Source organism: Dipodomys spectabilis, unplaced genomic scaffold, assembly GCF_019054845.1.
Source record: "Dipodomys spectabilis isolate Male_0828 unplaced genomic scaffold, ASM1905484v1 ptg000045l, whole genome shotgun sequence".
Lineage (NCBI taxonomy): Eukaryota > Metazoa > Chordata > Mammalia > Rodentia > Heteromyidae > Dipodomys > Dipodomys spectabilis.
In genome coordinates this window covers 5,926,723-5,932,722 of record NW_024870722.1, presented here as the reverse complement: position 1 = coordinate 5,932,722, position 6,000 = coordinate 5,926,723, and positions in this window count along the sequence as shown.

Sequence of the window (6,000 nt, the reverse complement as noted above, 5' to 3'; positions counted from 1 at the left end):
GCTAGAAGACCCATCATACCATCAAGCAAACAGGACCTGAATAGAAGAAGAAGATGAAGCTAGGTTGAACAGAAGGATCTTGGACTATTCTACACCCTCAAAGAAGGCTGGGCAAAGTTACTCACTAGTCCTGAAGCCAAGGCAGCTAGGAGAGGCCTCCCCCTGCCTTTTAGACACAAGCTACCCTGAGGCCCTGGTGGAGAACCAGCAGCTATTTTGACACAAACACTAATGGCTTTCAGACCACAGCAGCTGGGATCTTTGGTCAACACATTCCCCAAAGTTGGAGGTCTGTGAGGCAGTCTTGTCTTCAAATCCTCCTACATGTACAACTACTACAGAGAAGACCAGGGTTTGTGGTGCAGATGTAAATTAAGTGTATGTTGACAATTGATGAAAAACAAAACCCAAAGCCAGAACCATGTTTTGGAATTTCCCCCCAAAGATGGTGAGCAGAGAAATGGGGGAAAAGGGGAAAGATCCATTTCTTAGCTTGACCATGAGCCTAGTCTCCTCTTATGCCCATTTGACCCACAAAATCAACCAACATGGACACCAGCTATTGCATTAAAGATGTCATAGTGCACTGAAGAATACTGACAATAATTATGGTTTGGACTTGGGCCTCAGCATATGAAGAAGATTGGATTTGAGCAGATGTAGGATTTTAGAGAATCTCTCTCAAAGAACAATTCATCTGTTGACTATATTGCTCTGAATGAAGAGTGAGTAAACTTGTGCCAAAGTCTTGGGTATCTGTTGATTTATTTCTTTTCTTTTTCTTTCTTTCTTTTTTTTTTTTAATAACTCTCCACTAATAAAACACAGACCAAAGTTGAAGCAGATCAGTAGAATCATATGAAACATACAAGAAAACTCGCAGAACAAATGGAAAATTACAGAACGATAAAGGAACAAATTCTAATTTATAGGGAAAATATTATTTAATACATTGTGTCCAAACAACTGCTAGCCATCTGGGGAGGGGGAAATTTGCACTCTTACCTCATGTATTACATCAGAGTCTTTTAGGAAGGATTAACGATTTAAATGTTAAAAATAAAATAAAAGTACCAGTGGGAAAATTTTTAACCCTTTTCAGAATATGAAGCAAAACCCAGATGCCCTGAAAAAAAGATACAAAAGTAAATTTGATTTTCAAAAGAAATTTATGCATGGGAGGGAGCATCTTTAAACAAAAACATACAAACAAATTACCTAGAACAGTGGCTCAAGCCTGTAATCCTGGCTTGAGATTTGAGAATTATGGTTCTGAGCCAGATATATCCAGGAGGTTTTTCCCTTCAATTAACCAGCAAAAAGCCAAAAGTGTAGGTATGGTTCAAGTGGTAGAGCGTTAGCCATGAGCAAAAAAGCCAAGCAAGAGCTCAAAGCCTTAAATTCAAATCCCAGTACTGGCACGCACACACATACACACACCACACACACACACACACCAAAAATCACTCAAACAACAACAACAACAAAAACTTTAAGACAAAATTTGCAACTATATTGAAGGTCCAATTTTCCTAAAATATAAAGAAATCCTACAAATTATTAACAAAGGTCAAGAGACAGAGGAGATGAATAAATATGAAACAAAAAATCTAGTGTTTTTTTTGTGTTGGTTTTTTGCTGGTCATGGGGCCTGAACTCTGGGCCTGGGCACTGTTCCGCAGCTCTTCAGCTTGAGGCTAGCGCTCTACCACTCGAGCCAGAGAGACACTTCCGGCTTTTTCTGCTTATGTGGTGCTGAGGAATTGAACCCAGGGCTTTATGAATGCAAGGCAAGCACTCTACCACTGAGCCATCTTCCCAGCCCTAAAACATCTAGTTCTTAAAGATTAAAAATAACGTCCATATATAATAAAATCCAAGTGAAATTATAGTAACAAGTGAAAAAAAGTAAAATATTCTGAAATGCTCATTTTCTAGCTCATTTTCTACTCTAGCAGCCTGATCTGAGAAGCATGAACCAAGAGGGGATGAGACGTGTAAGAGATGAACTGGGAGAAAGACTTATGAGGGAAAGGGGAGTGGATGGGCAGAGGCAGAGTGCCCACACTGTGGGGTCTGGACCCTTGTGTTGGAGGAAGGAAAGGGGTTGGTTGAGAGCCTGGACTGTGCAAGACAATCTCAGAGGGCACCCAGTTCTTAGAGAGCTTAGACCAGGTTCCTACAAAGTCCGTGAGCCAGAGACACTGGCTGAAGAGTCTCAAATCTTATAGAAGTGCTTGGGGGCCTCCTTAGTCTCCTTTCTGCTTTCTGTCACTGGTTAGGGGCAGACTGTGGGAAGCATGGGTTCAATGTGCACATAGTGCTGCATTCAGAACACAGCAGATACACGTTCCAGGCCATCACACATCCTTTGTTAGAAAGGTTAATGTCTGCCTACATCGCTGGGGTTATGTAACTTGGAATAACCTTGATGGAAAGCAATTGGTAATGTCTATCAAAAAAAAAAAAATTAATGTGGAACTTCCGGACCAAGATGGCGACGGGGCAGTAGGGAAACGCCACAGCTCTCTCCAACCAAAAAGAGAGTTCGAGTTCCAACGCTTAATCTCCCCTAGAGACCGACAACAACAAAAAGACGAACACTCAGAGAAAAACCAGAGGTGGAAAATAACAAAAAAAGAAAGAGAGGAAAAGAAGAATTTCAGAACAGAGAAGAGCGAAGATCCCTCCCCCAACCTTTACTGGCCGCGCGGCAGTGCGCCAAGCCGCCGGCCAGCCGGCCCGGCGGGGGCTGCCGGAGCCACAGAGACACAGGGGGCTGCTTGCAGATCACCAGGTACCGGATTGCAGAACAGCGGATCGCCAGGAACAGAGAAACCTACCAGCCGGGAGTCTCCACGAGGATCCCACCCCCACCCCTCACTCTCCACCAGAGCGGAGAGGCTCCATACCGCCAAAGCCGCCCGGCACCAGCAGCGCCACAAAGGGACCTGTCCGCAGACCACCCGCCCAATCGCGATTGCAACGACCCGGCGGGGGCCACCCAACCCAGCCCGCAACCACCCCAACTGAACTCTGATTGCAACAACAACTGACGACCTACAGGGTGAGTACCCCACAGGGGACAGTGAATCCATCAAGGGAGACCAGAGCTGGAGGGAATCCCCAGACCCTGACCTAGACTCCCTACCCCAACACCTGGACCACAGGACCCACTAAAACTGGGAACTGTTCGAGAGCTCCACCAGTCGGTGGAGCACACTCTGCTGGCCAGGCCAGAGCAAGAGTGCCCCTGGAAGGGAGCTTAAATGCCCAAGCCAGGAACAGCGCCCCTGGGTCAAGACTACCAACAGTAGAAGAAATTTGAACTGTGTCCTCCAGGCTGCATAACCTAGGTGGTATACACATTAGCACAGGCCTAACGAGCGCGCTCCAGGCTGGGGCCGGAACCAGGCCCGGGGACCGGCGCCTGAACAAAGCAAAAAGGGTCAGAAGTGGGGCTGTGGCTCAAATGGTAGGGTGCCAGCCTTGAGCTGAAGAGCTGAGGGACAGCACCCAAACCTAGAGTTCAAGCCCACAACCAGCCCAAAACAAACAAACAAAAACAAATCAGGAGCCCATAGCAGACTCCAGTATTTGGGAGAGTGCATCCAGAGCATCTGATCTTCCCAAGAGCACCCGCAGGAGCAAACACAAGCAGTCTAGGCTGCTCAACCCTTCCAAAGGCGGGAATTGCCAGCAATCTACAGCAGAGAGCTGAGAATCCTAAGTAAGTCAGAATAGCAGCTGGAAATAGGCTCCCAACAAAATCCAGATCAGGCACAGACTCTCTCTACCAATACAGAATCAGCAACCAAACAAAGACAGACACACCAAAACAAGATTGAAGAGCAGTCTCCTGAACCCCCATGCGAAAATCACAGAGAAAAATCACAAGGTTTACCACTACCCAGGACAGCAAGCTCACCTCAAAAGCCAGCAGCCATGCAGGGGAGAGCCCCAGTGGGAGCAAAGCAGGAATGGAAGACAAAAGCTACATCCAAGGGTTGCTGGAGGCAATGACTCAAGAAATAAAGCGAGAAATGGATCAGAAATTGAAAGAGCACAAGGATGAACTATCAAAAGATATACAGGATATCAAACAAAAGTTGGATGCAAAAATAGAAGCTGCACAAACCTCAGTAAGAAGTGAGATAAACGCCAAATTAGAGGTAATGCATACTGATCTCACCTCATTGAGAGGTGAGATCAGTACTCTGAGAACCAACATTGAATCCATAAAGGGATCCATTTCCACCATGCAAACCACAATAGAAGCCACGGTCAACAGAGTGAATGAAATGGAAGGTAGAGTGTCAGATACAGAAGACAGAATACACCAACTGGACCAAAAAGTGACAGATATGGAAAAATCACTCAAATTAAACCAAAGGGAAATTCAAGAGCAAGCAGATAATGCTAAAAAATTTAACCTTCGCATAATCGGAGTGGACGAAGGTGAGGAATTCCAGAGCAAGGGAATGCAACACCTATTTAACAAGATAGTCAATGAAAATTTTCCCCACCTCAAAAACGACCATCTTAACTACATCACAAAAGCTTATCGAACACCCAACAAGCAAGATCCCAGGAGAAACACTTCTAGACACATTATAGTAAAAATGATGGATCTGAATAATAAGGAAACAATCCTGCATGCAGCAAAAATGAAGAAGGAGCTATACTACAACGGGAAAAAAATTAGAATCACTGCAGATCTCTCCACACAAACAATGAATGCAAGAAAAGCCTGGGAAAGCACCATACGAGCCCTGAGAGCCAATAACTGCCAACCCAGACTGATATACCCGGCAAAGCTAGCATTCACATTCGATGGAGAACTGAAAACTTTTAATAGCAAAGAAAAACTAAATGAATACATAAACATTAAGCCGGCATTACAAAGAATTCTAAGAGGGGGGACACAACCTGAAGAAAGCAACCAGGAACTGGGAACTGCCCCAAACAGGCATTACTCAAAGTCTAACTGAGCAAGCACAGGAGGAAAGGAAAGAAGAAAAACTTAGGAAAACGGAATGGCAGGGACAACAATGCATCTCTCTATACTTTCTCTTAATATAAATGGGCTGAATTCGCCAATTAAAAGAAAACGAACTGAGGACTGGATCAGAAAACAAGACCCATCCATCTGTTGCCTTCAGGAGACCCACCTCTCAGCCAAACATACAAACAAACTCAGAGTGAAGGGGTGGAAAAGGATCTACCAATCAAATTCCCCCAATAAGAAAGCAGGTGTAGCTATCCTGATATCTGACAAAATAAACTTTTCATTAAAATCAGTACAGAAAGACAAGGACGGACACTACATATTAATAAAAGGAACAATCCAAGAGGAGGATATAACCATCATCAACTTATATGCCCCAAATATCGGTGCACCGATATGTTAAACAAATGCTCTCAAACTTACAGAATAAAATAGATCCCAATACAATAATACTAGGAGACTTTAACACGCCACTCTCACCAAAGGACAGGTCTACCAACCAGAGGATTGGCAAAGAAGCTACCGAATTAAGTGAGGCCATACTTCAAGCGGAATTAACTGACATCTACCGAGTATTTCACCTTAAAACAACACAGTACACATTCTTCTCAGCAGCTCATGGAACTTTCTCCAAAATAGACCATATCATAGTTCATGCAAGGAACTTAAGCAAATACAAAGGGATCGACATAATCCCCTGTATCCTATCTGACCACAGTGGAATCAAGCTAGCTTTCAATAACAAAGCATACCGCAGAAATTTCTCTAATACATGGAAATTGAACAGCACACTCCTTATCAATGCCTGGGTAACAGAAGAGATCAGAGAAGAAATAAAGCATTTCCTAGAACTCAATGAAAATGAAAACACCTCACAAAGAAACTTGTGGGACACAGCAAAAGCAGTCCTGAGGGGCAAATTTATTGCCCTCAGTGCCCACATCAAGAGAATGGAGACAGACCAAGTAAATAATCTCATGTTGCAACTAAAA